Genomic DNA, 25,417 nt, shown 5'->3' on the forward strand with positions numbered 1-25,417 from the left:
CAGCTGTGCAGTGTACATTTTAAAAACTGCGACAGTTCACACAACTTTAACACGACCTGCATATATACATCAAACTCTGGAGCTACTTCTGCTCTCACTCAGAATGTCAAAATATAAGCGATGTCATGTATAGTTTTTCAGATAGGAACGTTTGTTTGGTACAACTCATACTAGTTAACTGCGGCGGTTCCGGTTGTTTTGCAGTGATTTGTTGTTGTTGTGACGTCACGCTGATTCCTCATATAGTCCTGACTATAATAGTCAGGACTGTCATTCATGCTTGGTGAAACAAAACATTACTATAATATACATTTAACCACAAACATAAATAAAAGTAATGTGAGTGGAAATTGGCATAGTTATTTTTCCATTACAGTAATCAGGCCGATTCTCACTTATAACAACAACAAAAAGCTGCTGGAAAACAGCTGCCTTCAGGTACAATTATGACCACATGAGGGTTGATGTATTTTCCTCTCAGTAGGTGGTGCCACGCCTCAGAGAACAGGTGTGCTCAGGTGGAGAAAAACCCAGCTGAGCTGCATTAACCTGGCTTTGTCTAATCAGCTCCTATTGTTTCCTACTGTTGTATTCCTCATTAGCTGCCATTGTTAACATGTTTAATTATGCTAGCTAAACGGTCGCTGCGGCAAAAAAAGGAGAAAAATATATTTACTCAGTTAGAAAGAAAGAAAGAAAGAAAGAAAGAACTGAAACAAAACCAACACGACACTCTGTGAGGGAAAAGACCTGCCGGGCCGCAGCTAGTTAGCGCTGCTCTCCAGTGAGCTGCTCCCCTGTCTCCTGGGTCCTAAATATGACAGCAAGGGAGCAAATAAAACATGGCATCAGGAGGATCAAAGCCTCAACAAATGATCCCCCGAGCCCACAAACGTTACATTCAAATGGCTCACAAACAAGGTGAGGTGAGGTGAGGGCTGCAGGAAGGTGGAGTGGATCAAACAAACGCTGGATCAAACACGCGGTGCGCCGCTGGCCCAGAGGTACTGTATTATTATTTGTCTATGTTATGTTGTTAACAAGATTGGCGTTTTAGTTATACAAACATTTTTACAGAGGCAGGGCTGTTTGGGAGGCAGAAATAATCTCACTGACTTGAGTTAAACCTCAAAACGTTGAGTCAAACAACCACAATTTAAGCTAAGTAACGTTATAGCCTGAAGCCCAGTTAAAAAGACAAGAGGGATTGGAGGAGGATCATGAGGCCTATACGAGCGATCAGCCGATCAGCTTGTTAGTTAACAAACGGCTTACTGGGGGTAACTGTATAATGGGACCCTATGGAGCTAACCTTGAGTGTCTCACTCTAGCCGGCTGTGCTGTTTACTAAATTCACTTCATTTAAAAAACTCTGACAGCTCATACAACTTTAACAGGACATACATATTATACATCAGACTCTTGAGCTACTTCTGCTCTCACTCAGAATGTCAAAAGCGATGTGATGTATAGTTTTGGAGATATTAATGTTTGTTTGGTACAACTCAAATGCTGGTTCCGCATTTCCGGGGAAATCGGGGGGGGGGGGGGGTTGTGATGTCACGCTGATTCATTCTATAGCGCTCTGCTGCTAACTGAAAACATACAATCTATCCATACTAAGTTTACTAGGTTAGCTATTAGTCTGACCTTCAAGTTCAAATGAGCCATACTAGCTTATAGCTAGCTGGGTAAGCTAGTTAGCTAGCTGCTGACCTTCGACATCATGGCATGGTCATGAAGCAATGAAATAAAGGGGGTTCCTCTGCCTTTCCGAAGCCCTGCCACTCCGAACGTTAACTTCCATTATTCGGACTGGCGGTCGTTCACCTTAGAAGCCGCAATGCCGACCTTAGGTTTAGGCGTGGGGGTGGGAGAGGTTAGGTTTTGGGTTAGGGTCTGGGGGAGGTTAGGTTTAGGCATGGGGGCTGGGAGAGGTTAGTGAAAAACGGGGAATATAGACCCCCTTTCTGAGTGCCGATATTTCGGAGTGGCAGAACGTCGGAGTGGCAGCACGTCGGAGTGGCAGCATGTAACCGAAATAAATAATAAATATAAAATAAAATATAGTTTATATTGATCTATTTTTTCTGCAGAGTTAGATTCTTTGCTATTCAAGTGTGTCAGTTAGCTAACTTGCGCTCTGAAAAACTGTGGTAGGCTACTGTGGTTATTTGGCTCCGCCCCCTGAGGTTTAACACAAACAACAAGAGGGGAGAAATAGCGTTATTTGTGTAGTTAATGGGTGTTAGATTTTAATTTATGGTTAGGTAGGTTTCTTAGTAGTATTAGCTTCCTCCTCGTTCACACCAAATGCGAAGCTAATCTTCTCTTCGTGTTTCTAGCACAAATTGCAAAAAATTTCAGCTCAAGTTGAAATTTTTCAACTGACTTGAATATGCTCCTCTTTCTTAACGCCTTTCTTAACGCCTGCCATTTTAGTGCGCTCGGCGGCTAGCATTTCTTTCTGTCTTTTTGGGGGGTTCCGGGTGAGAATTATTAATTGTATCAGGCTGGCTAGGTTGATGTCACCTTGCTGTTTCCCATGTAGCCTATAAGCCTTGTTATGTTACCTAGCTACGTTAGCAGTTAAAACAATCAGGACTCTGTGTGTTGTGTATCTGTGCCTGTTGCAAGGACTCTGGGCATGAAGCACTCTGCCGTGAAGAGAGAAAAAACACGCTATTTGTGGACAACACAACCAGTGAGAGTTGCAACTGGAGGCAGAATTTATTAATAATATTAATAATCTCAATAGATCTTGGATTTTTCAGTTAGCGGGGCGCTATGGCTTCATAATAGCTTCCTTCTCTCTTACCTTCTCTTTTTGACTGGACTTGAGTCTAATATTACAGTACTACACAAAACAGCCAGAGAAGCTGTGGCTCTTTGGCTCCTCCCACGGAGGCTTAATTTAACCAATCAAATTATTTCTGGCTCCAGAGCAGCTCTGTGGGTTCCTTGTTCCAGGCACGGGGGGTGGGGTGTATTTGTTTGTTGGGGGAGTAGGTGTGAATTATGCAAATGATTTGACACAAACTTGGATGGCGAAGGCCTCCCTGCCTCCTCCCCACCTTGAGGCGGCAGCTTATCTTATTTGCCGCCTTTTTTAAACAGAAGTGTGAGGATTAGCATAAGCACCTCCGCCATTGTGCTCCTATTCTAAATAATGTGATCTGCCCGCACTTCTCCGGCAGACAATCACCGTTTTATCAGGTAAGTGAAAAGCCCAACCCCCCTGCAGCTCCCCCTGCATTGAGCGCTTTATATTTAGCAGCCGGCCTACACCACTTCATTTCCCCATTCCCAGAGGAGAGAGGATGGCACAGGGGCCCTGGGGTGCATGCAGGCTGTTTTCCAGATAAATACCTCTGGTTGAAAAGGTACGAGAGAGGATGAAAGGCGGCTCCACATTAGCCGGTTGCTTTTGGTTCAAAAAAATGTTATGAGACAAAAAGATACAAGATACAATAACAACAACAAACACAGACACACACAATAACAACAACAACAACAACAGAGGACTGCACACTAACGATAGAAACCAGAGTAATAATGAGATATTCATTCTCAATCAAAAAGCAGCAACAAACAGTAGACCAAAAAGAAAGTGCTTCTCAACGTGGGGTTTGGGGACCACCAGCAGCAGTGAGTCCTCACTCTCCGAGACCAAAAGAGATGCTCCAACGATAGATACTAGAGCTCATGGGTTTTCGCCTCCTTGCTAGAGCGTCCAACTCCCATGCCGAAGGTTCCTGGTTGGATCTCCAGCTGCGGGGGACTACACAACGCGGGCTACATTGAGTGTTTTTTGGTACCCGACACCACACTCACAGCTTTGAGTGGGCCACAAGACACAAAATACAACTCTGAACTGGATATGGACCGTTAACACTATCTAACGGCTGAGAACGGAAGAGAGAAAAGTGTATCACGCCTATTTCGCACTAGAACAAAAACTAAAAACAACTCAAGAAGAGGTTCGTTCTTTTGATTTGAGAGAAACGTTTTTCTTTTTAAGGTTTTTTAATTATTTTAAAATATTATAGAGAAACTATGGAGGCTCAGCAGTGGAGAGGAGTTTGTTCCCACACTCCAAACTAAGAGTGGATGCTCACTGGAAAGGCTTTGACAAGATCTGGCCCCAATTAAGCCTCTCAGTGCACACATTTAGCAGATGGGGGGCAAAACTTTCACATCATACTTTTGGCTCCAATTTTTCTCTCTCTCTCTCTCTCTCACAGTCAAGGAAAATTGTGAGGAGCTGGCAAACTGTGTGCGCCTAATTAGCTGAGGAATTCTCCCCAAAATATGTGTGCATCCGTCCCTCAGACCCAAAACAAAGGAGAGTATCCACATAATGATATTCAATCTTCATATTGTTTATTTCACATCAAGCCCTGCATTAAGGACGTGAGCAGACTAAACTCACCAAAACAAAATCTGTTTATCCCAAGTTTTATTTATTAAACAAATGTTTAAATAAACAACACAAATAGTTTAAAACCCCACTCTATGCACTTTCAGTCATTCTTGCCGTTTTGTCCGTTCAGATTGTTTTCTGTTTTCTTATCTTTTAGCCTTGTTGAAGTAAAGTGCTTTTGTGTTTAAGGTGCTATAGAAATAAAGCTGACTCGACTCAAATACGATTTTTTTTTTACCGACCATTTTTCAGCTCACACGTGATTTAAAAACGATGATATATTAATATTATGATAGTATTGGTTCTGTTTTCCAGAGATAGAGCACGAAGGCTTTTGTCTTAAAAAAAATAACAATACAACTTCCTGGATTTCTTGGATATTTTTAGTCCCAGTGGAGGGAGAAATCCCCTCTTAAACACATCCTGTCGCTCACAGATATGCTCTCCCTTCCCCTTTTTTCTTGACATTATTGTCATTTGAGAACTTGAACTTGACAATAAAACACAAAGAGAAATGGGACCCTGTGATAGGCTACTCCGAGAAGGATGCAGATCCGCTCTCAGTCGGCTGATGGGAGGTCATACTGGGAGCAGCTGGGCATGGGAGAAACACTCCAGTCTGCAACCATTATATCATTTCCTGTTCTGTTTCCTGTCCTCAGCTGCCAGAAAGGAGGCGGGGGGGGGGGGGGGGGGCAGTCGCTTAATGGGCAATTTCCACAGGGCAAAGAGGGCAAACCAAGAGGGAACGCTAAAAAAGTTCTTTATAAAAAAAAAGTGGGAATATAGGGAGTGAACGAGCGTCTGCCTGTCCTCTTTCCCATGGCAAAAACATATTTCCTGCCGAGATACTCCTGTTCTTGTTTAATTGTTGTTATTGAGCTTGTTTCTGCAATAACTGCACTTATGGCTGTGTTTACTCTACTCATGTTAACATTAGTGCTCGTTGCTTTGCGAGACGCCATACTGTTTTGCCAGTGGTGTCCGTGATTGGCCCTTGTCAGCTACGAGGCAGGTCCCTGATTGGCCCGTGCACTTTGTCATTTCTGGAAATGGCTGTGGGCGGGGCTCTAGGCCAGACTGATCCACAGAACGAAACAGAATGTGAGGTCATGTGATCAGGATGGTTTACCAGGCTAACATTTGAGACTGGCGCCCATGCTGCTCTGCAGGCTGCAGTGTCTTATCAGTGGGATAGGAGCATGTCCTGCTGGCTCCATGCTCCACTTACACACTCACCATGATAACTGCATTCATGTCACTCACTCTCTCTGACACACACATGCACACACACACACACACACACTCACTCACACACACACGCACACGCACATGCACATGCACACACACACACACACACACATTATAGACAGTATAGTATAAACAATTGGCTATTTGCACACTATATATGCCTCCTCTACATGTATGTACATGCGCACACACACACACGCACAAGCACACATACAGCTGCACAAATTATACACACTTTATCTCTCTGTCAGTCTCTTTCTCACTCACTCTCACACACACACACACACACACACACACACACACACACACACACACACACACACACAGTGACATCCACACCCACACACCTACTTGTGTTTGTGTGTAGATACACCTATATATTTACACATAGGCAGCTACACAATGCACACACACACACACACACACACACACACACACACACACACGAGGCATATTAAAGAAAATAGCATATTTACGTGTGCGGTGTTGGCGTGTGTGTGTGAGCCCGGGGCGTTATAATCTCTGACACATTTACATAACACATATTACCCCCGCCATGTTGACGCTGGCCAAGTCAGTACTGAAGCTCCTCCCGGCCGGGGCCCCTGCTCACATTTAGGGCCTGACTGATTTAAGATGGACTGATTGTTGGGGATTTAATTACAGGGACACAATGGCCACAGCGTTGTGTTCCTCTTCCCTTCCTTCCCCTCTGCTCTGCTCTGCGGCGCGCTCGCTCGCTCGCTAGCTGCCACTCGGCTGGCTGCACACTCGCCCAGGAATGTCTCACACTCCAAATGAGCTGTGCTTGCAGAAGAATTTAATTTGATCTGCCGCTGTAATTGTGCTCTCAAAAAAAATGGAGGAAGAGGAGTGCAAGGACAGTAAAAAGGAAGGATAAGACAACACTCATGTTACAGCATTCGAATTTTGCATTAGGGCCAGTCCTAAAGTGAATGGGGCGGGCAGGGTAAGTCCCACTATAAACCATCATATCTGTGTCATTTCGCTTTTGATTGATTTTTTCCCACCAGATTAAAGAAAACACATTATGTGATGTTGAGTGATGCCCCGTTCGGTCATGTATCATGACATTAGCTAATTTAGCTCTATTTTGAAACAAACAGGGGCTTGAGTTGGGCTACATGCAGCTGCTGGACAGAGATATGATCTGTTTGGAGACCAATAATAAGGAAAACAAACATGCACACATAAAAACAACATCAGTGAACATCACATGAGGTATTTTCTTTAATCTGGTGGAAGCATTTTTCAATCAAAGGTGAAACGACACAGATAATGATGGTTTATAGTGAGATTGACCCTGTCTGCCACATTCACTTCAATAGAACTGGCCCCAATGCAAAATGTGAACGATGTATGACGTGAGTGATGTCTGATCCTTCTCTTTTAGGGTTCTTGGAGGAGTGGAGGAAGAGAGGTGGTGGGGGTTGGATGGGGGAGGGGGGGGGGTCGTGGCGCGTGCAACTTAAAAAAAAATGCAATATGCACCAAAAGTAAATGAACTCAAGAGGAGAGGTCCTTGTGATGTGTTGACACTTGCACTGTGCCGCACTCTTACAGGGAAGAGGAGCGGAGGGGGAGAAGGAGAAAAAAGAGAAAGGAGAAACGGGCCGTGATAAAACACCACAGAAGAAAAGCCGCTATGAATTTTATTAATGACTTGCAAGACAGTCTGCAAAACATCAAAGGTCCGCGGGAAAGATTAATGACCCTGCCTGAGACTGTTTAATTACCTCCAGCTAATTAGATTCTTGACCAAATTTTTTAATATCTGCGTTCGCCGCCCCGACGCCTAATTGAGATTCCACCATATTTATCAATCTTTCAAAAAATAAAATTATAAAACCTTTAATGGTGCTTTTTGTTCTTCTTTTTTTTTACCCTTATCTTTACACTTTGTCACCATTTAGGAGTGATTATGAATATCAAGGAGGAGAGTTAAGGATTTCACAAAAAATAAATATATATGTGTATATACTGTATATGTATGTATATGTATATATATATATACCATATATATATATGACAACAAATCTTATTTTCAGTGGTTGTCAAACTTTTTCACATCAAGGACCCCTAAACTGAAACAAATTAGACCACGGACCCCCATTTGATACTGTCTCGTCCCAGGGTCCCCATCTGATAAGATTTTTGATTTGAGATGTTTTATTACATAATAAGTGTATGAAACCCATGACTAATTATAGTCCATTGTGTTACTTATGGATGGAATTATAGTGAAAATAAATTATCCCCCTTTTTGCTGTGGACCCCATGGAACCTCCTCAAGGATCCCACTTTGAGAACCACTGGTATTTACTCACTAACATGGTTTGGTGGGGGGGGGGGGTAGGTTATCAATGTGATCTTGGTTTCTAATGAAGTGCTAATAAACAGTCTTAGCGGGCGCCGTCGACTCTCCTTGTCGAGCCGTAAGTCTCTTATCTGGACCTGAGCGAGAGGAGACGCACACACATACACACACACACACACACACGCATACACATACACACACACACACACCACCATGGTGCTCCATCTCCATCTCCTTTCTCCTTCCATTTCCCCTCCGCTGGATAATCCGGCCCGCTGTTTACCACACACACACACACACACACACACACACACACACACACACACACACACACACACACACAGGCTTTGAACTTCCACTACATATCTGTTCTGTGACCCTTCTGTTTGTTGTTGCTGCAATAATTGCGCTCGGATTACTGCCGGGACGTGAGCGGAGACTCGTCCTCTCTGTGTCTCGCACTCATTTTCGCCATTTAGGTTTCCTCTGTGTGTGTCTGTGTGTGTGTGTGGGGAAGGGGGGTTAGGGTTTACGTCCTTTAAATACTGTATGTGAGGAGTCACATTCCTAAATATATCCGGTATCGAAAAAATATCATAACCTCAAAGTTCACCCGGTAAATATTTCTAGAGCAGTAATCTCAACCATTTTCGTAATCACAGACCCCATGATTCAGTCCAGTCCAGATTGGAGCCACATTAGAACCAGGTTTTGTGAACCAGGTTTTGTCTCGGAACCAAATCTGAAAATATTGTTATTCTCAGATATGATTTTAGTCCAGAATTCCATGTATTGTAGGGTAGTAGGGATAACAGAGAAACTATCATCAGATCAGTCATTCGACTACTGTGTTAACATTCTTGTAATGACAAAGCGAAAAATTAGCTGCTTAGAGTTTAAAGGTAAATAAATTTAATAAGAAGTAATTTGTACCTGCGTACTTCACAGTTAACAAACAGTGTACATCTTCATATAGGTGATACGGGCAAGACACAAAACGCAACGCGTTTCAACCGTTGGTTTTCATCAGGCGGTTGAAACGCGTTGCGTTTTGTGTCTTGCCCGTATCACCTATATGAAGATGTACACTGTTTGTTAACTGTGAAGTACGCAGGTACAAATTACTTCTTATTAAATTTATTTACCTTTAAACTCTAAGCAGCTCATTTTTCGCTTTGTCATTATAGTTGCCTGCTGAGTTGCTTTGGTCCACACCTTTTTGTGCGTTCAACATTCTTGTAATGAAATAAAGGTGATGTTTGCTGGAGACCCTGTGGAACCCCCTCCAGGACCCCTGGTGGTCCTCGGACTCCACGTTGAGAACCTCTGTTTTACAGCTGTCGTTTTATCATCAATGTGCCGTGTGCTTGTTAGAGAAGGTATCACTTTTTAAGAAAACATACTGTATGGTAACACTTCACATGAAGCAAAAAGGGTATAATTCAGGGTTATTTAATGCTTAATAAGCTTTAACTAACCCTTAATTAATGGATCCTTATTGTGAAGCGTTACCAAAAATATAACTTGAGGTTCAACATTTAATGTCTTTTAATCTGTCTTGTGTCACGAAGAACTGATGTAATTTTGTCCTAACAAGAAGTTCAATTGACACTTGTGTCATTACCTTGAATTTGTTATCTCATTAAGAACAGGATGTTTGTACAAGTCTGTGGCTGTTTCTTTGTCTCTTTCTTTTCAGTGATTTTTCTTTTCAATTGAGCAAATTATTATGCTTTAAGAGAATTTTGTACTAGTGAGTTTCTGATTTTGTTTGTTTTTTAACCAAACCTGATCCAAACACATGGAGCAGAGTCTCCTCTCCTCACAGGAGGGCCTGGCACAGCACCATCTGCTGCCCCAACACCTGCATTACAATATCAACCCACTAACAACAACAACAACAACATGCACAAGCCTGTGAAGCCATTCCCACTGTGTCCAGAGTAGGGCTGGTTATCGTTTAAAAAAGTATGATACCTGTACCAATACCAGTAGCCTACCCTTAAAGTGATAGTAATACCAATAGGGCACTTAATTCAAAACATTTTTGTGTAGTATACCGGTAGCCATACTTTTGAATGTTTTGGTGGCATCTCGGCATGCTGCAACTGCCAACTCGGTCACAATACACCTTGCTCGACTTCACCACCACAGACTGTATGTGCTGTAGCTGCTGTGGTAGACTTCACCACCACAGACTGTATGTGTTGTAGCTGCTGTGCTCGACTTCACCACCACAGACTGTATGTGTTGTAGCTGCTGTGCTCGACTTCACCACCACAGACTGTATGTGTTGTAGCTGCTGTGCTCGACTTCACCACCACAGACTGTATGTGTTGTAGCTGCTGTGCTCGACTTCACCACCACAGTCTGTATGTGTTGTAGCTGCTGTGGTAGACTTCACCACCACAGACTGTATGTGTTGTAGCTGCTGTGGTAGACTTCACCACCACAGACTGTATGTGTTGTAGCTGCTGTGGTAGACTTCACCACCACAGACTGTATGTGTTGTAGCTGCTGTGGTAGACTTCACCACCACAGACTGTATGGGTTGTAGCTGCTGTGGTAGACTTCACCACCACAGACTGTATGTGTTGTAGCTGCTGTGGTAGACTTCACCACCACATACTGTATGTGTTGTAGCTGCTGTGGTAGACTTCACCACCACAGACTGTATGGGTTGTAGCTGCTGTGGTAGACTTCACCACCACAGACTGTATGTGTTGTAGCTGCTGTGGTAGACGTCACCACCACAGACTGTATGGGTTGTAGCTGCTGTGGTAGACTTCACCACCACAGACTGTATGTGCTGTAGCTGCTGTGGTAGACTTCACCACCACAGACTGTATGTGCTGTAGCTGCTGCAGTAGACTTCACCACCACAGACTGTATGGGGTGTAGCTGCTGCAGTAGACTTCACCACCACAGACTGTATGTGCTGTAGCTGCTGTGGTAGACTTCACCACCACAGACTGTATGTGATGTAGCTGCTGTGGTAGACTTCACCACCACAGATTGTATGTGTTGTAGCTGCTGCAGTAGACTTCACCACCACAGACTGTATGGGGTGTAGCTGCTGCAGTAGACTTCACCACCACAGACTGTATGGGGTGTAGCTGCTGCAGTAGACTTCACCACCACAGACTGTATGTGCTGTAGCTGCTGTGGTAGACTTCACCACCACAGACTGTATGTGATGTAGCTGCTGTGGTAGACTTCACCACCACAGATTGTATGTGTTGTAGGGCATTCACAGACTAGTCGACTAGTCGACTAGTCGACTAGTAAAACCACTAGTCGACACTGTGCTTAGTAGTCGACTAGTCGTTTTAGCAAAAAAAAAAAAAAAAAAAATTTTTTTTTTTTTTTATATCTTTAAGAAAGAACATACATGGACTATCATATCCCATATCCCCCACAAAAGAACATCAAAACACAACAAAACAAGAAAACTGCATAAAATACACAATAATCCAAGAACAAACAAGACTATTGGACAAACAACCAAACAAAAACAATGCATTCAAAGAAAATACATAGATCTTGCCCTGTTGGCAGCTAGGAAATGCATAGCTTTAAATTGGAAAGCATCCAATCCCCCAGCTGTAGTTCACTGGTGGAATGAACTCTCAAGCTACCATACGTTGGATAACATTTACTACAAGAAATTTACTACAAGAATCAGATTCTTAGACATCCCCAAAATATGGCAACCACATACAGAGTTTGACTTTAAGAACTTTTTACCCCAGTGTCATTAGGCTTATCAGGATAGGAGCTGAATGCATTGTTTTTGTTTGGTTGTTTGTCCAATAGTCTTGTTTGTTCTTGGATTATTGTGTATCTTATGCAGTTTTCTTGTTTTGTTTTGTTGTGTTTTGATGTTCTTTGTGGGGGATATGGGATATGATAGTCCATGTATGTCGTGTAAATACCTCATGTTCTTTCTTAAAGGATGGGTTTTCCGTGGGGAATATGAATATATATTAAATCTCACGCCCCTAAGGTTTTCGAATCCGTTGAAATTCTTGAAATTGGAGCTTCACTCCCAGAGATATCAAGCATCTCTCACATATTTTTTGGGCCAGCCGACGCGTTTCGCGTCATCTGGTCTAAGTCCGCCTTGCGGAAGTCGTGCACCTATGAACTACAACTGTTGTTGGCCATGGTCCCGCCTCTAGAGGTCCTCCACGCCCCTTCAGAGGCCTTGACAAAAACCAAAAGGCAGCCATCTTTCCAACCGCCTAGCCTGCTGTAGCTAATATTAGCTTCCCATAGTTCCTTGCAAAGAGACCATTATCTCGGGAACGGAAGCACTAATCGACACGGGACTGGCGGCATTGGAAAGCTCGTCAAATTTTACATCTAGTAGTAGGTGGGTTGAAGTAACGAAATCAACGCTGAGCAATGTACCCGTTTTTACACATTTTGACAGAAAATAGTTACAACATCAGATGCGCGTAACTCCTACGAAAATGCCTTAAATTGCATGAATTTTTTTTTATGAAGACATCTCCCGACATATATACTACCGTTTACATTTGGTGCAATTTGGAGGCAATTTTATTTTCGATTTATTTCTTGTTCTTTGTATATTTTATTGTCGAAGCCTTCTTCTTCTTCTTCTTTGAGTTTAATGGCGGTTGGCAAACATATATGTCCCCCCCACCACCCCCCCCCACACACAGAGTGGATTTCGGTTGATATCTCTGTGAGTAAACCTCCAATTTCAAAAATTTCAACGGATTCGAAAACCTTAGGGGCGTGAGATTTAATATATATTCATATTCCCCACGGAAAACCCATCCTTTAAAGATTTAAAAAAAAAAAAAAAAAAAAAAAAAAAAATTTTTTTTTTTTTTTTTTTTAATAAATTAAAAACGGTTAGTCGACTAGTCGACTACCTTTAGGGACGACTAGTCGACTAGTAAAATTCACTAGTCGTGAATGCCCTAATGTGTTGTAGCTGCTGCAGTAGACTTCACCACCCCAGACTGTATGTGCTGTAGCTGCTGTGGTAGACTTCACCACCACAGACTGTATGTGCTGTAGCTGCTGTGGTAGACTTCACCACCACAGACTGTATGTGTTGTAACTGCTGTGGTAGACTTCACCACCACAGACTGTATGTGTTGTAGCTGCTGCGGTAGACTTCACCACCACAGACTGTATGTGTTGTAACTGCTGTGGTAGACTTCACCACCACAGACTGTATGTGCTGTAGCTGCTGCGGTAGACTTCACCACCACAGACTGTATGTGCTGTAGCTGCTGCGGTAGACTTCACCACCACAGACTGTATGTGCTGTAGCTGCTGCAGTAGACTTCACCACCACAGACTGTATGGGTTGTAGCTGCTGCGGTAGTTGGCCAATCACACGTAGCACCAAATCGAAGAATAAAACTTGGAGTGACTGGCTCCGAGCAAAACCATACAAATAGGTTATTTTAGCGGGGGGTTCCTATCTGGAGGGGAGCACGGAGAGAGCATGCAAACACCACACAGAAGGGCCCTTTTCAAGGGATGGCCTACCTGGACGGTGGGCACTGAGGACATGGGGATGGGGACACGTCCTTGGTGCCCACAGCATCCCAGGTGGGAATCGAACTCAGGGCCATCTTGATGTGAGGCAGGAGTGCTGCCACTGTGCCCCCCCCCCCCCCCCCCCCCCATTTTTATTTCTAGATTTATGTACAAAGAGAATTGATCGTTTGACTGGAGAAGTTTCAATATTACTACTGGTTTATCGCTGATACCGAACCCTAATCGAGAGTTTCTCAACCCTAGTTTTGAGTGGGTTAAGCCTTTAGTTAGTGTGTAGATACATCTAAAAAGGCCTCATTCTATTCTTTCTTCAACCTTCTCTCTCAATTGCTCCTGCCTTTGTTCCTCGCTCTCCGCTCTCTTTCTCCATCCGATGTCTTCCCAATCCGTCCGTCCATCTCTCCCCCTCTCTCTCTCCCCCTCTCTCTCTCCCTCTCTCTCTCTCCCCCTCTCTCTCTCCCTCTCTCTCTCTCCCCCCTCTCTCTCTCCTTCCGTCGATGCCTTTCCATCTGTCTCTCTTTCAACACAGAGATCTAAATAGGAGCAGATCGCCTCCCTTGCCGGCGTTTCATTAGAGGCAATTAGAAAGGCAACGCCGCGGTGTCCCACAAGGCTCGGCGGGGGGAAGCGCGGGGAAGACACGGCCGCGTTAGCTGGGTGAGACGGAGTGCGTCTGACAACGCTTTCATCAGCCGCGCAACAATTCCTCCTGCCATCTCCAGGCCGCGTGTCAGAGGTACCATTCCCACAATTATGACAATTAACGCTGTCAAAATAAAGCCATTAGCTTAGCGAGAGGGCACGCCGATACACTTAATTACAGGGTTCCTCTTTTACAAAATGGATTCCCTTCAGACCGCTTCGGGAAAATAAATAAATAATAAATAATAAGTTGAGTGTATGGCGGGGGCCGGGCAAAAAAAAAAAAAGAGGCAGACATCTGTTGTTGTATTAATGCTAGCCTCGGGTCACCGTATACCTCCGAGCTGCTGCTCTCTGTCACATGAGCACAACACACACACACACACACACACACACACACACTGACTTCACATTGTGTAATTTCTTTAACAGTGCCTCGGTAAATGCAGAAGATGTGGAAAACCGGAGGGGGAGGGAGGGTTGTACTGTAAAATCCTGCAAAACTGTGATTTGAGTTCAGTTGGTATCTTCTAAATTTGTGCCTAATTAGGCCCAAATCTTGTCAGAATCTCTCTCCAGTGAGCACGCAGTAGTCTGGAGGAATGTGGGAATGTTAAATCATGTTTGGATCTCAAACTAGTGTCTCCTCTCTTGCTTCAGTCCAGTTTATTCCTTTTAATTTGACTCTAATCTGACCAAACTGGCTGGTTTGCACCTTGCTGCTTTTTCTGATGCTGTTTCTCGGCTTTTGAGTCAAAGCACGTAAAGCAGTGGTTCTCAACATGGGCTCCGGGGACCACCAGCAGTCTTTGAGGGGGTTCCAGGGGGTCCCCTGCAAACTGATTAATTGTTCAATTGTATTATTACATTAGAGAATGTTCAATACTGTAATGATTGTTTTGCTCATAGTTTGTCTCGTATGTCTCCAACCAGAGAGAATCTTCTGGACAAAATCATATCTAACAATAAAACAATATTCTCAGATTTGGGTCCATGACACAAAATCTCATCAAATGGGGGTCTGTGGTTAATGTGGACTAAATTAAGGGTCCCTGATTAGGGTTGGGTACTGAAATGGGTACTTTAAGGTATCGACTAGGGGTGTCACGATACACTCAGTTCACGATACGATACGTATCACGATACTGGGTTCACGATAACGATACGATACGATACGAATTTAACAATATTTTTTTAAACTTGAATAATGACAATATATGACTGGAAAAGTAGTATTTTATTTGAAATGCACAAATACAAAACATGCTGTTGTGGGAAATTGTTATTACAATAACAACTAGAAAAAACATGAGATTGGAGATAAGGCTTATCTTGAAATAGAATGAGTTACACCGTCACTTAGATTTACTTTGAACTAAAAGGTTTCTCAGCAGTATAAATTCTCATTATGCATCTTCAGTTTTTCTTCAAACTCAAACAACAAGACTTTTCTTAGTCTATTTTTTATGCATCTTCAGTTTTTCCTGTCAAGTAAACAGTTTTGCCAGAAACTCAATTGAATGGTTTCTCTCCTGTATAACTTCTCATGTGTCTCTTCAGAGACTTGTTCAACTGAACTACTTTCCACACATTGAACTTCAACAAACAAAGACGTTTCTTAGTCTATTTAAAAAAAAAAAAAAAATTTTTTTTTTTTTTTTTTTTTTTTTTTTTTGCGATATGAGATTTCATCTCAACGATACATATCGTGACGTTTTACTATCGCGAAATTTCGTGGGACGATATATTGTGACACCCCTAGTATCGACCGAATTACATTGGTACTACAGAGTACCGATTCAAGTCAGATCTATCGCTACCAAATGTCGGTACCTGCTGAGAGCGCATCTGTGTGTAAAATGTTCTAAATAAGTAATACGTTTGGACTTATTTTTGTTTACAACTGAAATTACATGTTTGTAATTACGGAGAGAGTAAAGTACAGAAAAAAGGTACCGTTGGTACCAGCACCAAATTCCAGGTACCGGAACCGGTACCGGTATCGGTTCAAATGTGAACGGGACCCAATATCCCTGATATGGAAAAAGTTGAGAAGAGTCAAAGTGCCTCAGACAGTTTTATTCACACTGAGTGCGTTTACATGCACACCAATAAACTGTTTATTAGCGGATTTCTGAGTTACCTGATTATTCAAATGGTCATGTAAACAGCATAAACCGATAAGCTTTATCCGTTTATGGTCATAAACGGGTTATGAATAAACCGATAAACACACCTAGGTTTCTGGGCAATAATCGTTTTCTCTCTGCATGTATCCAGCATAACCGGGTTTCTTTCGGGTTTATATATCTGCGCATGTACGACTTGCAGGAGAAAGAAGCACAGGAGCGTGTGAGAGGCAGGGAGAGACGCGCTGCACTCACTGGCCCCTCGGCTCTCCTCCCGGTTCTCTCACCGGCATGCCGGTCTCTCCCCCGGCCACAGCGCACCACAGCCGGCTTGGCGAGATGACGGTGAGCACGGAGCCGCTGGCTGAGCGGAGCGGGGAGCTCTGCTCTCTCTTCCCGCACAGAGCCGGTGTCCCTGTAACGGCACCGCTGCTGCACTGCACTATGTTGAAATGTGGATATTCTACAGGAGGGGACGAATATTTGTCTCGGATTGCAAATAGAATGACGTAGCCTACAGACAACAGAGTCGTTCAAAACACAACACACACATAACGTTAAAATCCGTAACAAATTCTGTCCGTTTTCTGACAGGTAGGCTACAGTATTTCAATTCAACACACGTTGTGGGTCATGAACATTTGACGTGCTTAAGTCACCTCACCTGCCTGCCTCTGTGCTGTGTGCTCGGTAAAGTTGGAAATATTATTGTGGCGGAATGAGGCGCACACCGAGGCAGATCCTTTGGCTTATCAAACTCTTTATTTAGCGAACGGACAGACACACATGAAGGCAGGCACGCCAACACCTCGCTAGCTTCTCCTAGCCTAGCCTAGCTCTCCCCAGCACGTCTGCTCTCTTCCAGCTTCACACAGCTCTCCCGACCATTCCCCCCTAGTCTCCACCCACTGGCCCTATGCTCCCTTCACTTGCCACTCCAAAACCCCAAACCCCACATGCACAGAACAACATAACAGACAGATACAGTTAGACCAACACAGTCTCTTAGAAAAACGTATAATACCAACGATGTGGACCAACGTTGCTATTTTACAATTTCGGCTCGAAAAACGTAAAATATTAACGTTACGAGTGGTTAGGGTGAGGATTAGAGTAGGGGGAGGGGTTAGAAACAGAAAATCTCCGTAAAACACGCCCAAACCCCGCCCACCGCTGTAGACGCATACGTTCCCATTTTACAATTTCTTAGCCGACATCGTAAAATAGCAACGTTTGTCCACAAACGTTGCTATTTTACGATTTTTTTGGAGATCGGGTTGAGTTAGACATACACCCTACTAGCTATCCCATAATACTCCACCTTTCCCCACGCTACATTATTGACAGATGCACTTCCAAAGCGACGCCTATTCCAATTTTAGTAAAGTAGACGAGATACACAACCTAATTTTCACCTAAACCATCCTCTGCGCTGGACAAATAAATTAGGAAAATGTGATTTTGCATTTTGCAGCTATATTCTGTTGTTTTATTCCGGAATTAATGGTGCCTTTCTGGAGAGAAATCCGACTAATTGACTGAATCATGTAAACCCGGGTTTCTCCTATTGTCGGATTATTAAAGTGCATGTAAACGCAGAAATCTGATTATTGCCATAAACTGATTATTCACAGTTATCAGTTTATTGTGTGCATGTAAACGCACTCAATGTGTATAGAAGTGGATCTTCTGTTGTATTAGTGCTCGCCTTGGGGGATTGTCTCAGTAGTAGCTGCAGAACACGCACACACTCAAACTCACACACACGCATACACACACATGCTCACACACACACACACGCACGCATGCACACACGCACGCGCACACACATGCTCACGCACGCACACGCACACACACACACACACACACACACACACACACACACACACACACACACACACACACACAGTGAGTTCACAGGCCTAATTTCCTTAAGAGTGCCTGAGCAAATCCAGCAGACAGACAGAGGCAGGACATGTCAGGGTCTTGGATCACGGTTTGTTGAAATAATACTGAAGTGAGAGGGGAGGGGCACTGAACCGTGAAGTAAGTGTGTGTGTGTGTGTGTGTGTGTGTGTGTGTGTGTGTGTGTGTGTGGAGGGGGGGGGGGTTAAGGGTCGTCAGTCTCAGAGACAAACAGACAAATATACCAGGCTTGAGTTGTGTCACCTTTAAAATATGCAGACACTGAGGGGGAGGGGCAGCCGATGTGAAAATATGATTACATGATCTGCAGGGGAAAGCCTCGGTCTGTCACTTTGTATTTACCTTGACCATCCATCCATCCACCACAACATATTTCTGCTTCACAAATGTTGAGATTTTATATATATATATATATATATATATATATATATATATATATATATATATATATATATATACCAGTGGTCTTATTAATGCACACATTATTTTAGTGTTGCTGTGGTACAGTGTGAGAGAAGACATACTGTAAAATGTTATCTACCATCCATTGTACCTGCATGGGATACTTGATCATTCACTTATTTTGGAGGCTTATAGTCTAGTCAAGGTCATTAGCCTCTGGGGCTTATAGCCTACTCAAGGACATAGTCTCTGGGGCTTATAGCCTACTCAAGGACATAGTCTCTGGGGCTTATAGCCTACTCAAGGACATTATAGCCTCTGGGGCTTATAGCCTACTCAAGGTCATTAGCCTCTGGGGCTTATAGCCTACTCAAGGTCATTAGCATCTGGGGCTTATAGCCTACTCAAGGTCATTAGCATCTGGGGCTTATAGTCTACTCAAGCTCAGCCTCTGGGGTTTATAGCCTACTCAAGGCCATTAGCCTCTGGTGCTTATAGCCTACTCAAGGTCATTAGCATCTGGGTCTTATAGCCTACTCAAGGCCATTAGCATCTGGGGCTTATAGTCTACTCAAGCTCAGCCTCTGGGGTTTATAGCCTACTCAAGGCCATTAGCCTCTGGTGCTTATAGCCTACTCAAGGTAATTAGCCTGCAGGGCTTATAGCCTACTCTAGGTCATTAGCCTCTGGGACTTAGGGTTGTCACCATACCAACATTTTGAGTTCGATACCGATACCTGCCTAAGTATCTCGATACCGATACTGAAACGATACCACGGCAAAAACCTAAAACATCAGGGAAAATTGTGGAATATAATAATAATAATAACATGTTACATTTTTCAGTTTGATATCATTGTCATTTTAAGTCTAATTGACTACATCTGGCTGCAGCTGTGGCGTGTGCATGTTTGCCGGGCAGGGAGGCGGCATCTCTCCCCGGACTAGTTCTGAGGATCAGAAACCGGATTATCCTCTATTTTCATGTCCTAAAGTAACTAGTAACTAGCCCCGTTACTATTTCAGTAGCTGTAATTGAGTTACAAAATTTTAAAAAGTAATTAGTTAGATTACTAGTTACTGCAAAAAGTAGTTAAGTTACAGTAACTTGTTACTTAGTAACAGTTACTTAGTAACTAGTTACTCTCAAAACTGTATACAACCCATCTTATTATTATATAGCCATTAACGCATTAAAGTCATCTACCATAGCAGCCTTCAAGTTTGAATGTTCTTAAACCAAGAGAGACATTCTGCAGTGAGGAGATAACTGCTGTCCACTCAATTCTTCAAACTATTGATTTGCATTAGAAACTATCAAACCTCTTCACTTACTTTAAGGAAATTATGATTTTTAGGACCTGTTCATCTCCTCGCTTCTCCCTACAATAGATCCTCATTATCCACACACACACACACACACACACACACACACACACACACACACACACACACACACACACACACACACACATTTTAATTTCTTTATTTGGATTTTCGATTAAAATACATCCAAATAAAAAAACACACACAAACACGATGCAAACGAGGCTCTGCCTTGCGTCCAGTGTGTGGTGGGCTGAGGGGGAGGGCGTGGCGAGATGAGTGGGCAGAAGCTGTTCCGGGTCAGCGAGGAGTTTTCTCTGCTGCTGGTCATTAATGATCTCTCAATCAAAGCCATTAAAACATAGAAACGATTAAAACGTTTAAAACGTACTGTAGGGGAAATAATTAAACTGTAGGGGAAATAATTGAGGAAACTTTAAACGCATCAAATGACCAGCGAGTCGAGTCAGGTCGGGGTGCCGGCTGTAATCGCCAACACGCTGGTGAACTTTCACACTCATCAATCTTCAACAAAACAACTTTTTAATTTACAACAGCAATTTACAACTTCTAATGCATGTCGTAATATTAATGTTCACAACTACAATTGACCTGAGTAAACTAGAATCCACTAGACAAATCCACCCTACAATGTGAATGACACAAACTATGAGACTATGAACTAAGTATTACCAATGTGCACTCTCCCTCTTGGACTTGCATTAGTGGGCTGGCAAGGGAAGAAACATCCTAGAACATTGAGACAGGGCTTCCTGACCTGGAGGGAGGGTCTTCATACACTTTCTGTAATAAAACATCTAAGGCAAACATCTTATCAAATGGGGGTCCGTAGTCTGATTTGTGTGTTTAGGGCGTCTTGACGTGAAAAAGTTTGAGAACCACTGGAATAGACAACATAGACTCATCTATTCTGATCTGTGTGACAAACTAGTCGGTGCGGTCTCAGAAGTTTCCGTCTCGGAGACAAACTGTCCCGGGTGTCTCAGACAGCAGCGTCTGTCCAGACAGCTGTAATGTGGGAAATACATGTCATGTTTCTCTGTTATTTTTTCCTCTCATTTTACCCAGAGTGCCACTGACATGACAGCCAGAGAGATGCCTGGGGGGCACATGATGTCATTTATTGATAAGACGACAAGAGAGGGTCCATGTCACCGTTTCTCCCCCCGTTTACGGTCACTGCTCACAGCTTATCAAGCGGATGGAGATGTAAAAAATAAAATAAAAAGTGCAGATTCGATTTTATTTGATTGGAAATGGAGTGTTTTCGGTGTGGTGACTCACTTCCTTTTTTGATTCGTGGCTCACAAACGATAGACGCATTTTGCATCCCGCGGAACGCAATAAGCGACCGTCGTGATGGAGAACGTTTTCATTTGTGAACTGGGAGCTTTAGCAACAGGCTCTCGTGCTTATCTGATGCCATCCTTCGGCCTCCTCAAAGTGCACTGATTTACAGATGGGCTGGTCCCATCCAGATGTGGATTCACTCAGTATTTGTATTGTTTTATTGTCATATCCAGGCAGCCGTTTCCTACTGAGCGCCATTGATATGATTGATATGATATAGTTTGTTTGAAGCTACTTGGTCTGATAAGAAAAGTTGGACCAAGACTTCAAAGTTGTTTTCCTTGATTATTAGTTTGAAGCATTTATCATCTACACTGAAACATACACTTTGAAACCAAAACCCCTTCATTTTATCCCTGAAATGTCCTTAATTTCTCATTACATAAACATTCATTATCCATTAAAAATTGCATCTTTAAAAAGTAAGGTTAGTATCATGGGTTTATAATGGATTTATTTTGATTCACAGACACACTCAAATTTAAGGGATTTTAATTATTTGTGTGCCGGTTTACAGGCTATTAATGAGTTCCTGTCTCTATTGTTTAATTTTACATTCAATTTGAAATTAATTCATGAGTCAAATATTAAGGGGGTGGGGACTAAATCAACTTGTTTGAATAATTTCATAATCTGCCGTATTCTGACTGGTTTCAAAAGACTGACACACATTTCTAAAAAAATAAATAATAATCAAATAGAAGAGTGATGCTGCATTTAAAACAAGTGGGAAAACGTCTCTCTTCCCAGTGGCAGATTCACTTGTTTTTATACATGTAATAAAGATTATTATTATTATTTTTTTTTTTGCAGATTTTAGGACTCAATAATAGACTCAACAACTTGTTGAGATTGAGATTTTATTTTGCAGTGCATCAGTTGTCATCCCCCCACTTGCATAGGTTTTATCACCGTGAAAACAAACTAAAATTAGACTGAGTATTATTTCTGTTGCAGTTTGTAACATGCTGTTGACGAGCCCTCTGATTGGCCGCCTGTTATTGTTGGCCTTGTTTTGCGGCTGATACGAGCGTTCTCATGACGGAAAGTCCCCGTCCTCCAGCAAAGATGCCAAGGTCATTTCTCACTTAAGTCTTTGTTATTCAAACAGCCCATCCACAATCCGTCCAGGACACTGCAAATCTGTACAGTTCTTTTCTATTCTATTCTATTCTATTCTATTCTATTCTATTCTATTGCCTAGGCTCACGCACTGTGCGGGCTCGCCCGTCCTGCAGCTCGCATATGCAGCCCCCTTTTCCCTCCCCTCCCTTGTTGAGACAGGACAAGTATGGTTGTTCCACTTTGTATTGTTTGTGGTGTACTATACTGTAATTCTGCTAACCATTTTTTAATATGTATTTTGTTAGTATATATAATGTATTTCCTCCGGAAATCCCCCTTTTTTTTTTTTTACATTTTCTACTATTGACTGATATGTTTTGGATGTGGTTGACTCCATTTTGTATTCTTGTGAGTATCTCATTGGGTAATTGACACCCGCCTATCAGCCAATCAGCAATTAATGACTTAAATGCAGATACCATAGCAAACCTGAAAACCTTGTTGCTTGTTTTTTTTATGTAACAAAATAAAGTGTCCATCTTTCCTATCCTGGTGTGTGCTGGAGAACTTATTTTTATTCTTCTCTTCCTTTATCGACTCAAGTCTCAAATAATTCACATTTTCCCTTCTAAGTAAATGAATGGTAAATGGACTGCATTTATATAGCGCTTTTCTACCGACCAGTCAAAGCGCTTTACAACACATGGTTACATTCACCCATTCACACACCAATGGCGGCCACCTACCAGGCAGAGTGCTGGCACCACCATCGGGATTTATGACTGGTTTGACCGTTGATCCATACTGTATGATTTGATGGGATTTGAAGGATAGATATTACTGACGTCTGTGATTGTAATTTCAGGTCATCAAAGTGGACGGCTGATACGTACAGCCAAACAATGTGAGGTCACATGATCAGGATGGTTTTATCAGGCTGAAGATAACTTGTCATGTCAGATGCCTGGTGTTTTTTTTGCAGTATGTGTTCACTCAAAATTGGTCAAAACGAGGGCACAAGGTGCGTCTGGAGTCTCGTCCGCACACCACACCATCCCAGGCCCTCGCTGCAGCTTCTGTCACCATCCATCACTGGGTCAGCGTGGCGAGCCGTGGGTACAAACCCCTGTCAGGAAACTTCAAAGGCAGGTGGAGCCCCATCCGGGTGGCACTGTTACAACAGCATTGTGTCGGCGTAACAATAGAGAGTGGCCGCGACGTCTCCGGGCGGTCCCAGCGCAGACTGTTATTTGACATTTTGAACAAAACCTCATGCCTTTCTAAAACATGCCATTTTACATTTCTGCAAACCTACAACCCTTACAGAAAAACCACGTGAACTTCACATTAAATCACATGCCATCACATGATTTACATTGAGATTAATCTCACAATTTGAAAATGCTGCCTTTCCAACTTTAAACGCAAATACTGTAAAACAGGTTTTAACAACTGTGGTTATATTATGTTTAGGCAAGTAAAACGGCTCAGTGGTTCCATTACTTCACTCGGTCCAGCAGGGTTGCCCTCTCTCGCCGGCGCTCTTTGCCGTTGCGCTCGAGCCCCTTGCCTTAAAAATACGTGGCCATCCAGGTATCAAAGGCCTGAAGGCTGCTATCCTAGGCCTTTAGCACTGCATGCTGCCATCCTAGGCCTTTAGCACTGCATGCTGCCATCCTAGGCCTTTAGCACTGCATGCTGCCATCCCAGGCTTTTAGCACTGCATACTGCCATCCCAGGCCTTTAGCACTGCATACTGCCATCCTAGGCCTTTAGCACTGCATACTGCCATCCCAGGCCTTTAGCACTGCATACTGCCATCCTAGGCCTTTAGCACTGCATACTGCCATCCTAGGCCCTTAGCACTGCATGCTGCCATCCCAGGCCTTTAGCACTGCATGCTGCCATCCCAGGCCTTTAGCACTGCATGCTGCCATCCCAGGCCTTTAGCACTGCATACTGCCATCCTAGGCCTTTAGCACTGCATACTGCCATCCCAGGCCTTTAGCACTGCATACTGCCATCCTAGGCCTTTAGCACTGCATACTGCCATCCCAGGCCTTTAGCACTGCATACTGCCATCCTAGGCCCTTAGCACTGCATGCTGCCATCCTAGGCCTTTAGCACTGCATGCTGCCATCCCAGGCCTTTAGCACTGCATGCTGCCATCCTAGGCCTTTAGCACTGCATGCTGCCATCCCAGGCCTTTAGCACTGCATACTGCCATCCCAGGCCTTTAGCACTGCATGCTGCCATCCCAGGCCTTTAGCACTGCATGCTGCCATCCTAGGCCTTTAGCACTGCATGCTGCCATCCCAGGCCTTTAGCACTGCATACTGCCATCCCAGGCCTTTAGCACTGCATGCTGCCATCCCAGGCCTTTAGCACTGCATGCTGCCATCCTAGGCCCTTAGCACTGCATACTGCCATCCTAGGCCTTTAGCACTGCATGCTGCCATCCCAGGCCTTTAGCACTGCATACTGCCATCCCAGGCCTTTAGCACAGTCAATCTTAGCTTCTAAATGCACACTTCATCCTCCTCTGGCCGCTCTCTGCCTCTGTCATCCTTAATCACTGCGTCAGTGTGGCAGCCAGCCGTGGGTACGATCCCCTGGCAGGAAACTTCAAAGGCAGGTGGAGCCCCGTCCGGGTGGCACTGTTACAACAGCATTGTGTGGGCGTAACAATAGAGAGCGGTGAGACTGTTATCGTGGAGTGCATCGTGGAGCGGAGCCTCCTGGGCTCATTGTGGTCCGGCGGAGCGGATTGTGTCGGCGAGTGAGCAGACTAAACACAGCAAACTGCAGCACGCACATGCATGCACGCACACACACACACACACACACGCACACACACATGCACACGCCCACGCACACACACACACACACACACTCACACACACACACACACACACACACACACACACACACACACACACACACCTACCTGAGCCTTATCTGCTGATGGGAAATACCCAGCACAATATCTCAGAAAAACCA

The sequence above is a fragment of the Poromitra crassiceps genome (genome assembly GCF_964638095.1).
Source record: "Poromitra crassiceps genome assembly, chromosome: 3".
Taxonomy (NCBI): domain Eukaryota; kingdom Metazoa; phylum Chordata; class Actinopteri; order Beryciformes; family Melamphaidae; genus Poromitra; species Poromitra crassiceps.